The sequence below is a fragment of the Pristiophorus japonicus genome, chromosome 9 (assembly GCF_044704955.1).
Source record: "Pristiophorus japonicus isolate sPriJap1 chromosome 9, sPriJap1.hap1, whole genome shotgun sequence".
Lineage (NCBI taxonomy): Eukaryota > Metazoa > Chordata > Chondrichthyes > Pristiophoridae > Pristiophorus > Pristiophorus japonicus.
This window is the reverse complement of record NC_091985.1, coordinates 220,044,687-220,065,037: the sequence shown is the minus strand read 5'-3', so window position 1 is coordinate 220,065,037 and position 20,351 is coordinate 220,044,687. Positions and strand designations below refer to the sequence as shown.

General features: G+C 52.2%; 2 protein-coding genes across 3 annotated transcripts in view; both read right to left on the bottom strand.

Moving 5' to 3' along the window:
- The window catches only part of LOC139273731 (zinc finger protein 664-like), a 316,000-nt gene that overhangs the window by 96,251 nt on the left and 199,398 nt on the right, over positions 1-20,351 (bottom strand). The window lies entirely within an intron of this gene.
- LOC139273724 (zinc finger protein 3-like) overlaps positions 1,805-20,351 on the bottom strand; it is a 106,471-nt gene continuing 87,924 nt past the window's right edge. The window contains exons 6-7 of one of the 2 annotated variants that reach the window (XR_011595324.1): positions 14,098-14,388; positions 1,805-2,314 (exon numbers count right to left, since the gene is read on the bottom strand). The gene's annotated coding sequence lies outside the window, so the exon portion shown is untranslated. Of the gene's footprint in view, positions 2,315-14,097; positions 14,389-16,942; positions 19,939-20,351 lie in introns of those variants that run through there. The other variant, XR_011595325.1, reaches the window with a different exon arrangement.

The window sequence follows — 20,351 nt, the reverse complement described above, 5'->3', positions numbered from 1 at the left end:
AAGTGGTCCCTGGATTTGGTGTCTCAGTGTAAGTGGTCCCTGGATTTGGTGTCTCACTGTAAGTGGTCCTGGATTTGGTGTCTCAGTGTAAGTGGTCCCTGGATTTGGTGTCTCAGTGTAAGTGGTCCCTGGATTTGGTGTCTGTGTAAGTGGTCCCTGGATTTAGTGTCTCAGTTAAGTGGTCCTCGATTTGGTGTCTCAGTTAAGTGGTCCTCGATTTGGTGTCTCAGTGTAAGTGGTCCTCGATTTGGTGTCTCAGTGTAAGTGGTCCTCGATTTGGTGTCTCAGTTAAGTGGTCCTCGATTTGGTGTCTCAGTGTAAGTGGTCCCTGGATTTGGTGTCTCAGTGTAAGTGGTCCCTGGATTTTGTGTCTCAGTGTAAGTGGTCCCTGGATGTTGTGTCTCAGTGTAAGTGGTCCTAGACAGACTAGAAGGAATCTTTCCCCCAGCCACAATGACGTCACACAGATTGACCATAGGGTTTAAATCTCTGGCGGGTTTGTGATTCAACAGCACTTCTTCACTGGGACTGAGGCAAACCCACAGCCCAGCAAAGCGTTTAGCACAGAATGATCCCACACAAATCTATTCCCCACTAACACTGTCCACATTCATTCACCAGAAACAGCCCAGTGCCCGCGGGTAACTGCACTCAACGTCTGACTTCAGTTAAACACACAATTCAAAACACTGTAAAGAGTAAACAAACCTCATTATAGTTAGCAGAATCTATTCGTGGTCAGTGTACCCCCTCACCCCAGAATAGTCCAGATAAATGGGTCATTTTCAGATGGGCAAATTGTAACTCGTGGAGTGCCACAGGGATCACTGCTGGGAGCTCAACTATTTACACTTTATGTTAATGACTTGGATGAAGGGACCGTGTGTAATGTAGCCAAATTTGACGATGATACAAAGACAGGTGGGAAAGCAAGTTGTGAAGAGGACACAAAGAATCTGCAAAGGGATATAGATAGGTTAAGTGAGTGGGCAAAAATTTGGCAGCTGGGGTATAATGTGGGAAAATGTGAAGTTATCCACTTTGGTCGGAAGAATAAAAATTATTATTTTAATGGAGACTACAAAATGCAGCGGTACAGAGGGATCTGGAGGTCCTTCTACATGAAACACAAAAAGCTCACCTGCAGATACAGCAATTAATTCGGAAGGCAAATGGAATGTTCACCTTTATTGCAAGGGGATGGAGTATAAAAGCACGGAAGTCCTGCTACAACTGTATAGGGCATTGGTGAGACCACACCTGCAGTACTGTGTACGGTTTTAGTCTCCTTATTTAAGGAGGGATATACTTGCATTGGAGGCAATTCAGACAAGGTTCACTAGGTTAATTCCCGAGATGAAGGGATTGTCTTATGATGAAATGTTGGGCAGGTTGGGTTTATACTCATTGAAGATTAGAAGAATGAGAGGTGATCTTATTGAACCATATAAGATTCTGAGGGGGCTTCACAAAATGTTTTCCCTCGTAGGGAATCTAGAACTAAGGGGCATAGTTTCAGAGTAAGGGGTCGGATATTTGAAACAGAGATGGGGAGGAATTTCTTCTCTGAGGGTCTTGAATCTTTGGAATTCTCTGCCCCAGAGAACTGTGGAGGCTGGGTCATTGAATATATTTAAGATTGAGATAGACATATTTCTGAACGATAGAGGAATCAAGGGTTATGAGGAGCAGGCAGGAAAGTGGAGTGCCCACAGTCAGAACATTTAAAAGGTCTCTCATCAGTGTGATCAAGTTGGTCTGTAGTGAGTTGGGATGAACAAGTGAATCTCTTCCCACACACGGAGCAGGTAAATGGTCTTTATTGCGAGCTCGCTGGCATGTCAGCATGCTAGACAATTGAATCACATTCAACATAAGGGCAGTTGAACAGCCTCTCCCTAGTTTTCAGCGTTTTGTTAATTGAATCCCTTCCCACGGTCCCCACATTTCCACGGTTTCTCCGTGGTGCGGGTGTCCTTGTGTCTCAGGTTGGACGATCAGTTGAAGCCTCGTCCACACACACAACACGTGTACAGTTTCTCCCGCTGTAAATGGTGCGCTGTTTTTCAGGCTGTGTAACTGGTAAAAGCTCCTTCCACAGTCAGTGCACTGGAACACTCTCACTCGGGTATGTGTGTCTCGGTGCTTTTCCAGTCACACTGATCTTTGAAATCTTTTCCCACAGACAACCATTTATTCTTCCACATGCAAAGTCTGATGATAGTCAGGTCTTGATGAATCGAGTGACTCGGTCAGAACATGAGGTGATGTTTGGTTTGTGTTTCTCGTTTGCAAATCATCTCGTTCTGATTCTCTGTAAAGGGAGTTTACAAAATACATCACTGTAATTATTGATAGAAATTCAGAACAGATAATTTTAGTTTCTATAGAACATTTTTTACTCTCTTGTTCCCCCAAAGCTGTAAATCCCCATCCCACACACTCTCCCTCCTCCCTGTGCTAAACTCCACACCCATCGCACCATCTCCATTATTTTATCCTCCGCTCCCAGTTTTCTCCCTCGCTCTACTCTGGCTGGATTCAGCTTACAGCTCCTGTGTGCAGAATGAGAATAAAAGCAATGAACTGATGATTTTCTCTCCTGGACACTGGGCTTATTTTCATGGACCAATAGAGTGATACTGTGTTGCCCCAGGGTCACCAGACAAGAATCAGAACAAGGCTTCCTTTCAGGGGCCACTAATATGGGGAGAAACATGTCGTCCAATCAAAGTGACAGAGATCCTGAAGCCCCGCCCACTCTTTGTTCCTGCCCAAAGTACTGCGCAGTCGCAGTGAGCCTCGCCCTGTCCAGGCTGGCGGCCTGTGAGCCCGCTCCCCCGGGCGGTCACTCACAGGGCCCGTCACCGGGGGGCAAACACGGGGCCTGTGGGCTCTTATTTGGCACCTCAGGCCCACACCAGGTGTTTATAAAGCTTCTAAACCCACCCACAGGACCAATCCATCCCCTGCACCCACAATCTGATAATTTTTATCCCAAGTAATATCGATACTATCTTGTTTGCTGCTACATTGGCAGAATCCTCTTCTGTAGTGAAGACAGAAGCAATGTACTCATTTAAAACCTCAACCATGCCCTCTGCCTCCACACGAATATCTTCTTTTTAATCCCCACCCATCCCTTGATTAAGGGGACAGATCAGACAGCGGTTCTGAAACAAACACTGCGGCCCGATAAGCCAATCGGCTATTTATGCAGAATGTTAAACCCCAGCCTGGAACAGCAGTTTACAAAAGCCCTGACTGTGAGTCCAGGATAGAGACTCTCAACATTCTCTCCTCCTGGTTCCTGGCCCAGGGAAAGGCCGCGCATGCGCCCTGCTGCCCCCCCGGAGCCTGTCACCGGGAGAAAGCCCCGCAACTGCCGGGGACCCCGCTCGGGGAAAGGCCGGAGCCGCAGGTTCTTGTTCGGGGCCTGAGGCCAGCACCGGGTGTGTGTGAAGCGGATAATGCAGAGTGTTGTCTCTCGGGCCTGGGCCCACACTCGGTGTGTGTGAAGCCCGTGGAGTTTATTAACCTGCTCCCTCCCTCCGCCCATCTCTCACCCGCTGTCGCCACTCCACCTCCCGCAGCCCGCACATGCTCAACTCACACTGCCCGGGTGATTGACGGCAGCTCCCAACCAATGGGAAGAGCGGGGATGGGACTGGAGGACCGAGCGCGCGGGTGGTCCTCCAACCAATCGGAGTGTGTGAGGGGCGGAGCTTGCAGCTCCCAGTGGGCAGGGCTGAGCCCGGATCTCCCTCACTGTCTGAGCATGCGCGGGCGGGGAAGACATTGTTGTTGCGCACAGATGGACGCGCATGCGCGGTACGTCTCGATGTGTCACAATGGCACCATACAGACCCGGAGCTTTCCTTTCATCATCATCATAGGCGGTCCCTTGAACCAGGATAACTTGCTTCCACACGAGGTCACAGATGTTTCAACGAAGGACCCGATGTTCCAGTCCTGAACTCCAATTGAGGGGGTGGAAGATGCCTGTGTGTGGATTAACGTGTGCTGAACGTTGCACACCAGCCACCACACGGGCTTGACAGAGCTAGGTCTTGGTCCAGTGGCAAAGGGTAATGATTGATGGATGTTTTTGTGACTGGAATGATGTTTCCAGTGGGGTTTCGCAAGGCTCAGTACTGGGTCCCTTGCTTTTTGTGCTTTATATATCAACGATTTAGATTTGAATATAGGGAGTATGATTAAGAAGTTTGCAGACAACACTAAAATTGGCTGTGTGGTTATAATGAAGAGGAATGTCATGGGCTGCAGGAGGATATCAATCTACTGGTCAGGTGGGCAGAGCAGTGGCAAATGGAATTTAATTCAGAGAAGTGTGAGGTGATGTACTTTTGGAGGGCTAATAAGGAAACATAGAAACATAGAAAATAGGTGCAGGAGTAGGCCATTCGGCCCTTCTAGCCTGCACCGCCATTCAATGAGTTCATGGCTGAACATGCAACTTCAGTACCCCATTCCTGCTTTCTCGCCATACCCCTTGATCCCCCTAGTGGTAAGGTCTTCATCCAACTCCTTTTTGAATATATTTAGTGAATTGGCCTCAACAACTTTCTGTGGTAGAGAATTCCACAGGTTCACCACTCTCTGGATGAAGAAATTCCTCCTCATCTCGGTCCTAAATGGCTTACCCCTTATCCTTAGACTGTGTCCCCTGGTTCTGGACTTCCCCAACATTGGGAACATTCTTCCTGCATCTAACCTGTCTAACCCCGTCAGAATTTTAAACGTTTCTATGAGGTTCCCTCTCATTCTTCTGAACTCCAGTGAATACAAGCCCAGTTGATCCAGTCTTTCTTGATAGGTCAGTCCCACCATCCTGGGAATCAGTCTGGTGAACCTTCGCTGCACTCCCTCAATAGCAAGAATGTCCTTCCTCAGGTTAGGAGACCAAAACTGTATACAATACTGCAGGTGTGGCCTCACCAAGGCCCTGTACAACTGTAGCAACACCTCCCTGCCCCTGTACTCAAATCCCCTCGATATGAAGGCCAACATGCCATTTGCTTTCTTAACCGCCTGCTGTACCTGCATACCAACCTTCAATGACTGATGTACCATGACACCCAGGTCTCTTTGCACCTCCCCTTTTCCTAATCTGTCACCATTCAGATAATAGTCTGTCTCTCTGTTTTTACCACCAAAGTGGATAACCTCACATTTATCCACATTATACTTCATCTGCCATGCATTTGCCCACTCACCTAACCTATCCAAGTCACTCTGCAGCCTCATAGCATCCTCCTCGCAGCTCACACTGCCACCCAACTTAGTGTCATCCGCAAATTTGGAGATACTACATTTAATCCCCTCATCTAAATCATTAATGTACAGTGTAAACAGCTGGGGCCCCAGCACAGAACCTTGCGGTACCCGACTAGTCACCGCCTGCCATTCTGAAAAGTCCCCATTTACTCCTACTCTTTGCTTCCTGTCTGACAACCAGTTCTCAATCCATGTCAGTACACTACCCCCAATCCTATGTGCTTTAACTTTGTACATTAATCTCTTGTTTGGGACCTTGTCGAAAGCCTTCTGAAAGTCCAAATATACCACATCAACTGGTTCTCCCTTGTCCACTCTACTGGAAACATCCTCAAAAATTTCCAGAAGATTTGTCAAGCATGATTTCCCTTTCACAAATCCATGCTGACTTGGACCTTTCATGTCACCTCTTTCCAAATGCACTGCTATGACATCCTTAATAATTGATTCCATCATTTTACCCACTACCGATGTCAGGCTGACCGGTCTATAATTCCCTGTTATTTCTCTCCCTCCTTTTTTAATAAGTGGGGTTACATTGGCTACCCTCCACTCCATAGGAACTGATCCAGAGTCAATAGAATGTTGGAAAATGACTGTCAATGCATCCACTATTTCCAAGGCCACCTCCTTAAGTACCCTGGGATGCAGTCCATCAGGCCCTGGGGATTTATCGGCCTTCAATCCCATCAATTTCCCCAACACAATTTCCCGACTAATAAGGATTTCCCTCAGTTCCTCCTCCTTACTAGACCCTCTGACCTCTTTTCTATCCGGAAGGTTGTTTGTGTCCTCCTTAGTGAATACCGAACCAAAGTACTTGTTCAATTGGTCCGCCATTTCTTTGTTCCCCGTTATGACTTCCCCTGATTCTGACTGCAGGGTACCTATGTTTGTCTTTACTAACCTTTTTCTCTTTACATATCTATAGAAACTTTTGCAATCCGCCTTAATGTTCCCTGCAAGCTTCTTCTCGTACTCCATTTTCCCTGCCCTAATCAAACCCTTTGTCCTCCTCTGCTGAGTTCTAAATTTCTCCCAGTCCCCGGGTTCGCTGCTATTTCTGGCCAATTTGTATGCCACTTCCTTGGCTTTAATACTATCCCTGATTTCCCTTGATAGCCACGGTTGAGCCACCTTACCTTTTTTATTTTTACGCCAGACAGGAATGTACAATTGTTGTAGTTCATCCATGTGGTCTCTAAATGTCTGTCATTGCCCATCCACAGTCAACCCCTTAAGTATCATTCGCCAATCTATCCTAGCCAATTCACACCTCATACCTTCAAAGTTACCCTTCTTTAAGTTCTGGACCATGGTCTCTGAATTAACTGTTTCATTCTCCATCCTAATGCAGAATTCCACCATATTATGGTCACTCTTCCCCAAGGGGCCTCGCACGAGATTGCTAATTAATCGTCTCTCATTACACAACACCCAGTCTAAGATGGCCTCCCCCCTAGTTGGTTCCTCGACATATTGGTCTAAAAAACCATCCCTTATGTACTCCAGGAAATCCTCCTCCACCGTATTGCTTCCAGTTTGGTTAACCCAATCTATGTGCATATTAAAGTCACCCATTATAACTGCTGCACCTTTATTGCATGCACCCCTAATTTCATGTTTGATGCCCTCCCCAACATCACTACTACTGTTTGGAGGTCTGTACACAACTCCCACTAACATTTTTTGCCCTTTGGTGTTCTGCAGCTCTACCCATATAGATTCCACATCATCCATGCTATTGTCCTTCTGAACTATTGCTTTAATTTCCTCCTTAACCAGCAATGCTACCCCACCTCCTTTTCCTTTTATTCTATAAACAGGCTATAAACATTAAGCGGTAGGCCACTTAATAGTGTAGATGAACAAAGGGACCTTGGAGTGCTTGTCCACAGAACTCTTTTTTGGGGGAAACGAAAACAGTAAATCGTGGCCCCCCGATCTCGGGGACGCACCAGACATTTACAAGGTCCTTCTTTTTTGTTTTTTGTATTTTTTTTTGTTTCTTTTTTTTTTAAAGTTTTTTTTTGGGCACTAAAATCATATATATTTTTTCCTACAAGTGCCCCCTACAAAAAGGGAGGGGACACTAAAAACACCGGCAATTAAAACAAATTAAACTTTAAAACATAAAGTCAAATTAAAATTTGGTTGCCGGGCGTGATGATGCACTGCAGTCCCTCCGGTGCCCACCTCTCGCGGAAGGCCGCGAGCGTACCGGTGGACACCGCGTGCTCCATCTCCAAGGACACCCTGGCGCGGATGTACGCGCGGAAGAGAGGCAGGCAGTCAGGTTGAACGACCCTCTCGACCGCCCGCTGCCTGGACAGGCTGATGGCACCCTTGGCCGTGCCCAGGAGCAGTCCTACGAGGAGGCCCTCGGACCTACCCGCTCCCCTCCGCACAGGGTGCCCAAAGATCAGGAGTGTGGGACTGAAGTGCAGCCAAAATTTCAGGAGCAGCCCCTTTAAATAAGAAAACAGGGGCTGCAACCTCATGCATTCAATAAAAACATGGAACACGGACTCTTCCAGACCGCAGAAATTGCAGGCGGCCTGGGAGCCCGTGAACCGGCTTAAAAATTTATTGCACGGCACTGCTCCGTGCACCACCCTCCAGGCCAAGTCCCCGATAAATACTGGGAGGACTCCCGCGTAGAGTGCCCTTCATCGGGGACCCCCGCCTCCTCCGGACGGCAAGATGGTATGCCATGGCGTGTCCGGACGGCAGGCGAGGATTTCAAAGGTGAGAGTGTGCAGGAGCAGCCCGTACAGGAAACCCCTCCGCGCGGAACTGAAAGGCACGGAGGGGATTTCCTCGAGGCGGCTCAAGTTGTGAGGTGCCGGCTCCCGAGGGAGGTTCCGGGGTTTGGCGCCGATGAGGAATTCCGTCCGGACGGGGGTCAGTTCCGACGGGATCTCCCCACGTGCATGAGCCTCCTCGATGCACCTAACAGAGTCAGGGCCTAGAGCTGTTTTTAGCGACTCGATGGCATCGGCCGCGCGGCGGACGTTGGCGGAATTTAGGCGCTGCGCCAGCGTGTCTGGCGCCATCCAGCCCGCTCCTCCGCCATCGAGCAGGTCCCTGACTCTGGTCACCTCACCAGCCACAGCCCTCTCGTCCGACCGCCACCTAAAACCTCGGTCGTGGAGGTACGGATTCCCGAGCAGCGGCTCCTGCAGGACAGCCGCCATTCCAGCCGGTGGAGAGCTGCGCTTGGTGGAGACTTTGTTCCAGACCCTGGTGAGTTCCTGGTAAAAGACAGGCAGCTCCTGGAAGGCGGTCCTGATGCCCCCCAAGCTCACAAACAGGAGCTGCGTGTCGTAGTTGAGACCGTGCTGCTGGCGGAAGAAATACGTCGCCAGAGCACGCCACCTAGGAGGGGGCTCAACGTAAAGGTATCTCTGCAGGGTCTGAAGATGGAATATCGCGAGCTGGGTGCTGACGCACACCAACGACTAACCGCCCTCCCCAAGCGGGAGACTCAAGACGGTGGCAGAGACCCAGTGCTTCCTGTTGTTCCAGAAGAAGTCCACCAGCTTCTTCTGTATCTTGGTGACAAACGCAGGGGGAGGGGTCAAAGTGACCAGCTGGTACCACAACATGGTGGCCACCAGCTGGTTTATGACTCGCGCTCGACCCCTGCAGGACAGCACTCGGAGCAGTCCTGTCCAGCGCCCTAGGCGAGCGGCGACCTTGGCCTCCAGCTCTTGCCAGTTCGCTGGCCAGGCTTCCTCGTCGGGGCTAAGGTAGACTCCCAGATAGAGGAGATGGGTCATGCTCCAGGCAAAAGGCCTGAGCTCCTCCGGCAGGGAGTCCACCCGCCACTGACCCACCAGGAGTCCGGAACATTTCTCCCAGTTGATCCTGGCAGAGGATGCGGCCGAGTAAATCTCCTGGCACTCACGCATCCTCCGCAGGTCAGCGGGATCGTCTACCGCGAGGAGCACGTCATCGGCGTAAGCCGAGAGGACGACCTCCACGCCCGGCCCTTGCAGAGCCAGTCCCGTCAACCTCATCTGCAGGAGGCGCAGGAAAGGCTCCACGCAGATGGCATATAACTGGCCGGACATGGGGTAGCCCTGGCGCACCCCTCTCCCAAAGTGAAGGGGCGCCGTCAATGACCCGTTAACCTTTATCAGACACTCCGCGGCGGTGTACAAAAGTCGGATCCGGGCGACGAAATGCATCCCGAACCCGAAAGCGCGCAGATTTCCGAACAGATAGTCGTGATCCACCCTGTCGAACGCCTTCTCTTGGTCGAGAGATAGGAAGGCGGCCGACAGACTAGCCTCCTGGGAATGATGGATAAGGTCCCGGACCAGATGGATGTTATCATGGATTGTCCGGCCCGGGACCGTGTAGGACTGGTCGGGGTGGATCATGTGGTCCAGCACGGCGCCAAGGCGAGCAGACATCGCCCTGGCGAAAATTTTGTAGTCCGTGCTGAGGAGGGAGACCGGGCGCCAGTTCTTAAGGAGGCGGAGATCGCCCTTCTTAGGCAGCAGGACGATGACTGCCCTGCGCCAAGAGAGGGGCATCTCCCCGGTCGCCAGACTTTCCCCCAGGACCCACGCGTAGTCGCCCCCCAGGACATCCCAGAACGCCCTGTGGAACTCCACGGTCAGCCCGTCCAGCCCCCGGGCTTTTCCCCTCGAGAGCCGGGCGAGGGCGCTGGTCAGCTCCGCCAGGCTTAGCGGAGCTTCCAGATTTTCGGCGCCCTCCGGGCTGACCTTCGGCAGGTCCTCCCACAAAACTCTACGCGCTTCCTCGCTGGACGGCTCCGGAGAGAACAGAGCCCCGTAGTATTCATGGGCCCTGTTGTTGACGCCCTCCGGATCCGAGACGAGAGAGCCGTCGTCGGCCAGCAGCACCAAGAGCTGCTTACGGACACTCTGTCTTTTTTCCAGCTGGTAGAAGAAGGGGGAGCCGCGGTCCAGATCCCGCAGGAACCGGATCCGCGACCTCACGAATGCGCCTCGGGACCCGACGAGCTGCAGGTCCTTCAGCGCGGCCTTCTTCGCTTTGTACACCATCCACAGGGCCGGGTCCTCGACGACTTGACTGAGACGGGACTCCAGTTCGAGCACCTCTTTTTCTAGGCGCCCGACCCTGGCTGCCCGCCTCTTGGTCGACCCCCTCGCATACTCTTGACAGAAGACGCGGACGTGAGCCTTGCCCACGTCCCACCATAGCCTCAAGGAGGGGAAGCCCCCCTGCTTCCTACTCCAGTCGGCCCAGAAACGATGGAACGAGTCCTGGAACCGTACGTCCTCCAGCAGCTGGTTGTTAAAATGCCAGTACGCGGACCCCGTCCTCACGTGGAGCGAAGCGATCTCCGCCCACACCAGGTGGTGGTCCGAACACGGCACCGGCCGCATGGAGGCCGCTGGGATGCAGGAAACGTACGCCCGAGACACGTAAATGCGGTCGACTCTGGACCATCCTACTCCAGGCCTCACCCAAGTAAAGGCGCTGCAGTCGGGATGGAGATTTCGCCACACGTCCACCAAGTCGAAGGACCCGACCAGGTCCCTCAACTTCTCCATCGCCGTCATGCTCTGCGGGGCACCAGAGCGGTCCCTCGCCTCGAGGGTGCAGTTAAAATCCCCCCCGACGACAAAGCAGTCGCCGACGTCGACGGAGCCAAGAAAAGCGGACACCTCTTCGAAGAAGCGCGTTTGCTGCGGTCCGGGCTGAGGGGCGCACACGTTCATGAGATGGAGCGGCACGTCCCCCAGGCGAACCATTACGTGCAGCAAGCGGCCTGGCATGGGCTCCTCGACCCCCAAGATCTCCGGCTGAAAAAGCGGGGCCAACAAGATGGCCACCCCACAAGAAGTGGTAGTGAGGTGGCTCATGCGGACCTCTCCTTGCCATTCCAGGAGCCACGTGGCTTCGTCTCCCGGAACGGTGTGGGTTTCTTGCAGGAAGCACACCGCATATTTCCCCTCCCGCAGGAGCGAAAAATTGTTAAATCTACGGCGTGCCTCTCTGCCGCCGTTGATGTTGAGGCTGGCTATGGTTATCTTCATGACTAGAGCATAGTGCAACCTCTACCTAACCTATTGTGGGGGGTGGAGTGGAGTCGTTTGTTGACCTCCACTCCTTCAGCAGCCCAGCGAGGAACTTTTTGAGCCGGCGCAGCTCAAGGCCTTGTGCCTTTGATAAGGGCCCGCCCGCGGCCATGGTTTTAGCAGCGACGCGGACGGAAGCGATGAGCAGCCCCGGCTCGGACCATCTTTCCCGGGCCAGATGGGTTCGGTTGCGGCGACCCTGGCTCTGGACCAGAAAGTCCCGGAGTTCCTCTACGGGAATGAGGGGGGACTCAGCGGCGGGCACGAGGAGATCCACCGCCTCACTGGCGACGGACTCGAGATCTTCACCCGCGTCCTCCACCGAGTCCCCGTCCTCCTCCGGGAGGTCGCCGCTAGCAGCCGGCCCGTCGACCGCACGAGGTACGGCAAACAGCCCGGCCACTCCATCCGGCCCTGGCTCTGCCCCGATCACCACCCCCAGGATCGTCGACAGAGGAGTCCCCACTGGGCTCTTTTAAAAATGGTGCTGGGTCAGGAAGTGACAGCGGAAGGGGTTCCTCCTCCGCCCCAGGAGCCGGGGAACACGGAGAGACCTGGCCAAAGTAATGTTCCAGGTCCTCCAAGTACCCCAGCTCCAAAGTCGGGGGCGAGGGTTGTGGTTCTTCCCCCTCCCCGCCGCCACCTCCCGGCCCAGCGTGTACAGTGTACAGATTCATTAAAATTGTTAATACTGTTTATTTCTGCCAAGTCGAGCAAATCCCGGGGGAAGTTGGATAAAGGCTGGGCGGGCTCAGGTTCGGCCTTTTTGGCCCCGCCCACCTCAGTCCCCGGGACGCTCGACCCGGCGGCAATGCATTCCTCCGCTGGCCCCACGCCCCCCACGACAGGCAGATCCTCCACGCCATCCCCGGGAGGCAGAGGCTGGGCAGCCTCGACTGCCTCACCCTCCCCGGGGACAGATTCCTCCCGTCTATGGCGCAGTTTGGGTGCGCTGGTGGGGGACGCGGGACATGCGGCGGGCACCGACTCCTCCGTGGAGGGATGTTGTTTCCCCTCCGCCTCATTGGAGCGGTGCCTCCTTTTGTTCCTGGGGGTGCGCGGAGGCAGGGAGACCTCCATGTCTGCCGAGGCCTCCCGCACCGCCACCCCCCTTTTTCTTATCTTGCCCGCGCCAGAGCCCCTCTGCGGTATTGGTCAAGGGCTCGGGCACGGGCTCAGGGCTCCCCGCGCTCGCCGATGACTGGGTTGGGCTGAGCGCGGTGGTCAAACTTTCTGGCGCGCCTCGAGATGTTTCGCCTTCCTCCGTGCCTTCCTTCCGATCGGACGCTCTCCCTCCCCCCCGCCAGAGGCCGTGAAAACAAAGACCTCCGATGATGCCCGCGCACCTACGGCTCCAGGCACGCGGACGCTACTAGGGGGAGGGGTGGCGGCGGCGCCAGCCTTGGCCGCCTTCGGTGATTTGGCGGCCTTGGAGGCGGGGCAGTTCTTGCGAACGTGCCCCACCTCCCTACAGGCATGGCACCGCACGCTGTCTGACGTCCAGAAGACGCGGTAGGCAGTCCCCTCATGCACCACATTAAATGATCCCTCTGTTGTCTCCTCCCGCGCCAGCCGGACAAAGAGCTGGCGGTGGAAGGAGAAGATGTGGCGCAGGCTGTTCTCCCTGAGGCCGAGCGGTATGGGGTTGATCCCTAACCTTACCTCCCCCAGTTGGTGCAGGTGAGGGAGGAGGAGCTCAGCGGGAACAAAGGGCGGGACGTTTGAAATGATGACCCTCTGCACGGTGGCCTCGAGAGGGTCCACCGGCAGGAATGTCCCGCCCACCGTGAGCCCCTTTTCAAGGGCCAGGGACACCGCCTGCTCCGACCCCAGGAAGAATACAGCCTTCCCAGACATCTTGGAGGCTGCGACAATGGCCGAGGGGCCGACTACCCCAGCCATCGCCCGCACGCACTCCTCAATGCTCATTGTGGGGTGAGTGTAGCTCTTGACCCTGTGTTTCTTAGTAATTAGTCTGAATGGTGGCAGGGCAGCAGGAGGCGCAGGAGGCGCCGTGGATGTGGACGCCGCCTGCGCATAAGTCTTAGCTGGCCCTGCCACCAGCGTGGATGGAGTTGCCATCATGGGGTCCCTTTAAGGGCTACACCCACCCCAGAGTCACAGGCCTTAATGGTCTTAAATTGGCCTTGTTTGAATTTCTGAGCAGAGGAGCTCTCAATGAGGCACACCTCTCCCCTAGTTGACAATTGGGGAGGGGCTTTGCTCCCTCTGCTCAGTTGTCTTAATTGTTTTTCCAATTAAGGAGGAAAGGGCTCTCAGAGAGAGAGGGGAGAGACAGAGAGAGTGACAGAGAGAGAGGGAAGCTGTGAGGGCAGGTCTCCCCTCACAGCGATGGGTGGGTGTTTTTCTGGGGCGCACTCCCTAGATGATGGAAAAACAAAGCAAGGCACAGTCTTATGGGATGGTTTTCGGGTGGGAGGAGAAGATGTCTTCACCTGGGACAGCTGGAGCCACCCAGGCACACACTCCCAACGATGTTTAATAGGGTGATTAGTAAATCTTCAGCCAGGTAGCTCCAGCTATCCCAGGCTAGGCAATGGGGGAGGGGTGCTTCAGTGGTGTGTGGGGCCTAGCTGTAAGCAAGACCCCCACACACTTCCACACACACACCCCCGCGATGTTCCGGGCCTCGAAGAAAATCTTCTTTTCTCCCCCCACCAATAAAACAATGTCTTTCGGGGAATGCACCAACACCCACCTGTAGAATGTTGTAGAATCTCCCTCCTTTCATACAGGTTGTTGCTCTTTTCCCCCTCTCTCCAACTCTTTGTAGCAGTAATAAAGTTGATACATTTTTCTGCTCTCCTCCTCTCCCTCTGGATGTTGAACTGCAGTAAGCCAGCCCTTTCCTCCTCTTCCTGGGCTGGTCTCAGGGCTCACTCCAGGCCTTCCAGACAGGAGCTTCAGCAGGGAGTTCCTTCTCTCACTACAGCAGAGCTCCAACTGAATAGGCCGCGCCTCCAAAGCTCCACCATTGGTCCACAGATCCCTGAAAGTAGCAGGCCAGGTGGATAAGGTGGTTAAGAAGGCATATGGAATACTTGCCTTTATTGGTCGAGGCACAGAATATAAGAGCAGGGAGGTTATGTTTAAATTGTATAATACTTTGATTAGGCCACAGCTGGAGTATTGCGTGCAGTTCTGGTTGCCGTGTTATAGGAAGGATGTGATTGCACTAGAGAGGGAGCAGAGGAGATTTACTAGGATGCTGCCTAGAATGGAGAATCTTAGTTATGAGGACAGATTGGATAGGCTGGGTTGGTTTGTTCTCATTGGAACAGAGGAGATTGAGAGCAGACCTCATTGAGGTGTACAAAATATTGAGAGGCCTGGACATAGTGGATAGTAAGGGCCTATTTCCATTGGTGGAGGAGTCTATAATGAGAGGGTAAAGTTTTAAGGTGGTTAGTGGAAGCTTTAGGAGGGGATTTGAGAGGGGGCTTCTTTACACAGAGGGTTGTGGGGATCTGGAACTCGTTGCCTGGAAGAATGGTGGATGCAGAAACCCTCACCACTTTTAAGAGATGGTTGGATAGGCACTTAAAGTGCAGTAACCTGCAGGGTTACGGACCTAGAGCTGGTAATTGGGATTACACTGGATGACCTTTTGTTGGATGGTGCAGATATAATGGTAAGTACTGCAGGGAATATAATACTGCCAGGGTGATGATCTGGACTAGTTTCGATCGCCTGGATCGGTCGGAGAGGAATTTTCTCATTTTTTTTCCCTAAATTGGCCTGGATTTTTATCTGGTTTTCACCTCTCCCAGGAGATCGCATGGCTCCGGTTGGGGGTGGAGTGTGGAATGTTTCAGTATAAGAGATAGCGCAGTTGTGTGAGGTGTACTGATTGGGCTGGGTACTCTTTGCCTTTCTGTCATTGTTCATAGGTTTATATGTAACCTTTAGGGCTGCTGCCCAAGGGCTGTGCGGCTCTTTGTCGGCCGGGGTGGCCAATTTTGGATCCAACTTGCTTCTTTGTCCTGGATCCCATGGACTTTAACCTTCATGACCAGTATACCATGTGGGACCTTATTAAATGCCTTGCTAAAGTCCATATGTACTACATCGTATGCACTACCCTCATCAACCCTCTTGGTTACCTCCTCAAAAAATCCAATCAGCGACAAGGAGAAAGGAAACAAAACAGGCTCTGGCTGGGTGGGGGGTGGGGCACGGGGGGAGGTGGGAGGGAGCCAAAAATTGGCAGCGGTTACACTGTGAAATTGTTGAACTTGATGTTAAGTCCAGAGGGCTGTAAAGTGCCTCAACGAAAGATGAGGTGCTGTTCCTCGAGCTTGCGTTGAGCTTTGCTGGAGACCAAGGATGGAGAGGTCAGAGTGGGAGTGGAGTGGAGAATTAAAGTGACAGGCGACTGGAAGCTCGGTCACACTTGCGGACTGTAAGTTCATTTTGTATGTTGTTTACCCTGTCAAACCCTGTAAGAATTTTGTATGTTTCAATGAAATCACCTCTCATACTTCTGAGCTCTAGATAATATCGGCCGAATCCACTTAATCTCTCGTGATAGGACGATCAGTCGGGGCGAGGGGGAGTGGGTGTCGGGTCTCGGGTCAGGGTGGGGGGGGGGGGGTTAGCGGGTCTCGGGTCGGGGCGGGGGGGGGGAGCGGGTGTCGGGTCGGGTCTGATCGGCGGGGGGGATCGGGTGCCTGGTCGGCGGGGGGGCGGGGAGTGGGTGTCGGGTCAGGTCTGGTCGGCGGGGTGGGGGGGGAGCGGGTGTCGGGTCGGGTCTGGTCGGCGGGGGGGGAGTGGGTGTCGGGTCTGGTCGGGGGGGGAACAGGAGCTGGCCGTGGGAGGAGCCTCATTCACGCAGCCCCAGTGAGGCCATTCAGCCAGGGCTAGGGGCTGCGTGCTTTGGGCCCCTCCCACACAGTTCGGCGCCTGGTGCTACTGCACTTGCGTGCCGACTGTAGCGTGCAAATGCAGAGGTCCCGGCACTGTTTTCAGCGCCGGGACCTGGCTCCGCCCCCCCCCACAGCTCATGCTGGCTGCGCCGAGGGCCAGAGGACCTGTAAGTAGGTGGAGAATACCGGGGATTTTTTTAGGCGCCGTTTTAGGCGCGAAAAACAGGCGCCCAGCTCGAAACTTGGGCCCCATATTACAGGAAAGATGTGAGTGCACTGGAAAGGATGTGGAGAAGATTTACAAGAATGTTGCCTGGACTGGAAAATTTTGGCTATGAGGAAATATTGGAGGTGCTGGGTCTGTTTTCTTTGCAACAGAGGAGGCTGAGGGGAGACCTGATTGAGGTTTATAAAATTATCTGGAGCCTGGATAGAGTGGATAGGAAGGATCTGTTTCCCTTGGCAGAGGTGGTCAACAACCAGGGGGCATAGATTTAAAGTAATTGGTATGAGATTTAGAGGAAATATGAGGGGAAATTGATTTGTCCAGAGGGTGGTGGGGCTCTGGAACTCACTGCCTGAAAGGGTGGTAGAGGCAGGAACACTCACCACATTTAAAAAATACTTCGATGTGCACTTAAACATTTCCTAACATAGATGAGACTGCACACAGGGAGGTTAAAGTAACAGTGACCTCAGTCTTTATTAAGACACTCCAGAGTGAGGAACAGGCCTTAGGGGCCGGCTTATATACAGTGCTCCGAAGGGATGCTGGGATCCCTTGGGATTTCAGGGGATGCACTCCCTGGTGGCGGAACATGGGAGTGCATGCTTTACAGATATACAACATCACTCCTCCCCAAAGTCAAAGTGAAAACTATTTACAAGGTGAGGCAGTCGGGAGCCTTTCTTTCCCTGGTGGACCGCCTCGGTACAAATGTCTGTTCTGGTGTGTTGGCTGTGCCCTCGCTGGGCTGGCATGTTGTTGGCCCTGCAGGGCTGCTGGGTGAGCCTGGCCTTGCTGGGCTGTTGGGCATGATGGGTTCAATTTCCTGGTCCGGGGTGGTGTCGTTGATCCTTTGGGTGTGTGTTGTGGGCTCGAAAAAGGTGGTGCCTGATGTGGGCTGTTCAGAGCAGTCTGTGAACCGCAGCCTCGTTTGGTCCAGGTGCTTTCTGCAAATTTATCCATTGTCTAAGTTGACTACAAACACCCTGCTCCCTTCTTTGGCTATCACTGTGCCCGCGATCCACTTGGGACCATGTCCATAGTTTAGCACATACACAGGGTCATTCAGATCAATTTCCCGTGACACAATGGCGTGACCATCTTTTACATTTAGTTGCTGCCGTCTGCTCTCTACCTGATCATGCAGGTTGGGGTGAACCAGCGAGAGTCTGGTTTTAAGTATCCTTTTCTTGAGTAGCTCAGCCGGGGGCACCCCCGTGAGCGAGTGGGGTCTCGTGCGGTAGCTGAGCAGTACTTGGGACAGGCGGGTTTGGAGTAAGCCTTCTGTGACTCGTTTAAGGCTCTGTTTGATTGTTTGTACTGCCCGCTCTGCCTGCCCATTGGAGGCTGGTTTAAACAGGGCCCAGGTGACATGTTTGATCCCATTGCAGGTCATGAATTCTTTAAATTCGGCACTGGTGAAACATGGCCCGCTGTGGATGGCAAACATGGGCCTCAGGCTTTCAATGGCGGCGGTGGCAGTGCTTCCCGACATTATTTCACATTCAATCCATTTTAAAAAGCATCCACCACCACCAGGAACGTTTTACCGAGAAACGGGCCCGCATAGTCGACATGGATCCTCGACCATGGCCTGGAGGGTCAGGACCACAAACTTAGTGGTGCCTCTCTGGGCACGTTGTTCAACTGAGTACACATGCGGCATTGCCATACACAGTTCTCTAAGTCAGAGTCGATACCGGGCCACCACACGTGGGATCTGGCTATCGCTTTCATCATTACTATACCCGGGTGTGTGCTGTGGAGATCCGAGATGAACGTCTCCCTGCCCTTTTTGGGTAGCACTACGCGGTTACCCCACAACAGGCAGTCTGCCTGAATGGGCAGCTTGTCCTTTTGTTGCTGGAATGGCTTGATTAGCTCTTGCATTTCAACGAGGATGCTGGCCCAGCTCCCATGCAGTACACAGTTTTTTTTACTAGGGACAGCAGAGGATCTTGGCTGGTCCAAGTCCTAATCTGGCGGGATGTGACAGGTGATTCATCATTTTCAAACGCTTCCATGACCATCAACAAGTCTGCGGGCTGCGCCACCATCAACAAGTTTGCAGGTTGCGCCATTTTCACCCCCGTGGTGGACAATGGTAGCCAACCGAGAACACCTGCACAGTTCTCGATGCCTGGCCTGTGGTGGATGGTATAGTTATACGCTGATAGCGTGAGTGCCCACCTTTGTATGTGGGCTGAGGCATTAGTATTTATCTCCTTGTTTTCAGTGAACAGGGAAATGAGGGGCTTGTGATTGGTTTCCAGCTCAAATTTGTGGCCAAACTGCCACTGATGCATTTTCTTTACCTCGAACACACACGCTAATTCCTCTTTCTCAATCATGCTGTAGGCCCTCCCGTCCTTAGACAAGCTCCTGGAGGCATATGCGACTGTTTGCAATTTGCCCGCAACGTTAGCTTGTTGTAATACACACCCGACTCCGTACGATGACCCATCACATGCTAGCACAAGTCTTTACACGGGTTATACAGTACAAGCAGCTTGTTGGAGCATAAAATGTTTCTGGCTTTCTCAAAAGCAATTACTTGTTTTTTCCCCATATCCAATTCTCACCTTTATGCAATAACACATGTAGAGGGTCTAAGAGGATGCTTAACACCGGTAGGAAGTTACCAAAATAGTTGAGGAGCCCCAGGAATGACCGCAGCTCCGTGATGTTCTGATAGCCTCTGTCTTGGCGTATGTGGGCCGAATGCCATCCGCCGCAATCTTTCTCCCCAAAAACTGCACTTCTGTTGCCATGAAGATGCATTTTGACCTCTTCAGCTGCAGCCCTACGCGATCCAGTCGCTGGAGGACCTCCTCCAGGTTTTGTAGGTGCTCGACGGTGTCCTGACCCATGACCAATATTTCGTCCTGAAAAACCACCGTGCTTGGTACCGACTTGAGTAGGCTCTCCATGTTTCTCTGGAAGATCGCTGCAGCCTACCGAATTGTTGACTCTGCCCAATCTTATTATTCTCTAAGTGCATGTTACCATGTTGTTAATAATAGAATCGAGCATTTTCCATACTACTGATGTCAGGTTAACTGCTCTGTAGTTCCCCGCTTTCTCTCTTCCCTCCTTTCTTAAATAGCTCAGTTACATTTGCTATCTTCCAAACCACAGGAACCATTCTAGACTCTGGAATTTTGGAAGATGACAACCAATGCATCCACTAGTTCTATAGCTACCCTTTTCAATACCCTAGGATGTAGGCTATCAGGTCCAGGGATTTTATCGGCTTCCAGTCCCATTAATTTCTCCAGTACCATTTTTTGATGAATATTAATTTCTTTCAGTTCTTCATTCTCGCTAGACCCTGGGTTCTCCAGTAGATCCAGCAAGTTTTTTGCACCACTTTCCATGAAGACAGACATAAAATATGCATTTAATTTCTCTGCCATTTCCTTGTTCACATTATAATTTCTCCTGTCTCCTGTAGGGGAAACACATTTACTTTTACTAAACTTTTCCTTTTTACATACCCATAGAAGCATTTGAAGTCTGTTATTTTGTCTCTCACTAGTTTACTTTCATATTCTATTTTCCCTTTCTTAACAATTTCCTGGTCCTCCTTTGCTGAATTCCAAAATCTTCCCAATCCTCAGGCTTACTGCTCTTTTTGGCAACATTCTAAGCATCTTTCTGTCATCTAATACTATCTTTAACTTCTCTTGTTGGCCACGGTTGGACCACTATTCTTGTGGGATTTTTGTGCCAAAAAGGAATGTGTGTTTGTTGTAAATTATGTATTAATTCTTCAAGTGATAGCCATTGCTTTTCTACCATCATACCTTTTAATGTAGTTTCCCAATCTACCTTAACCAACTCTCCCCTCATACCTACATA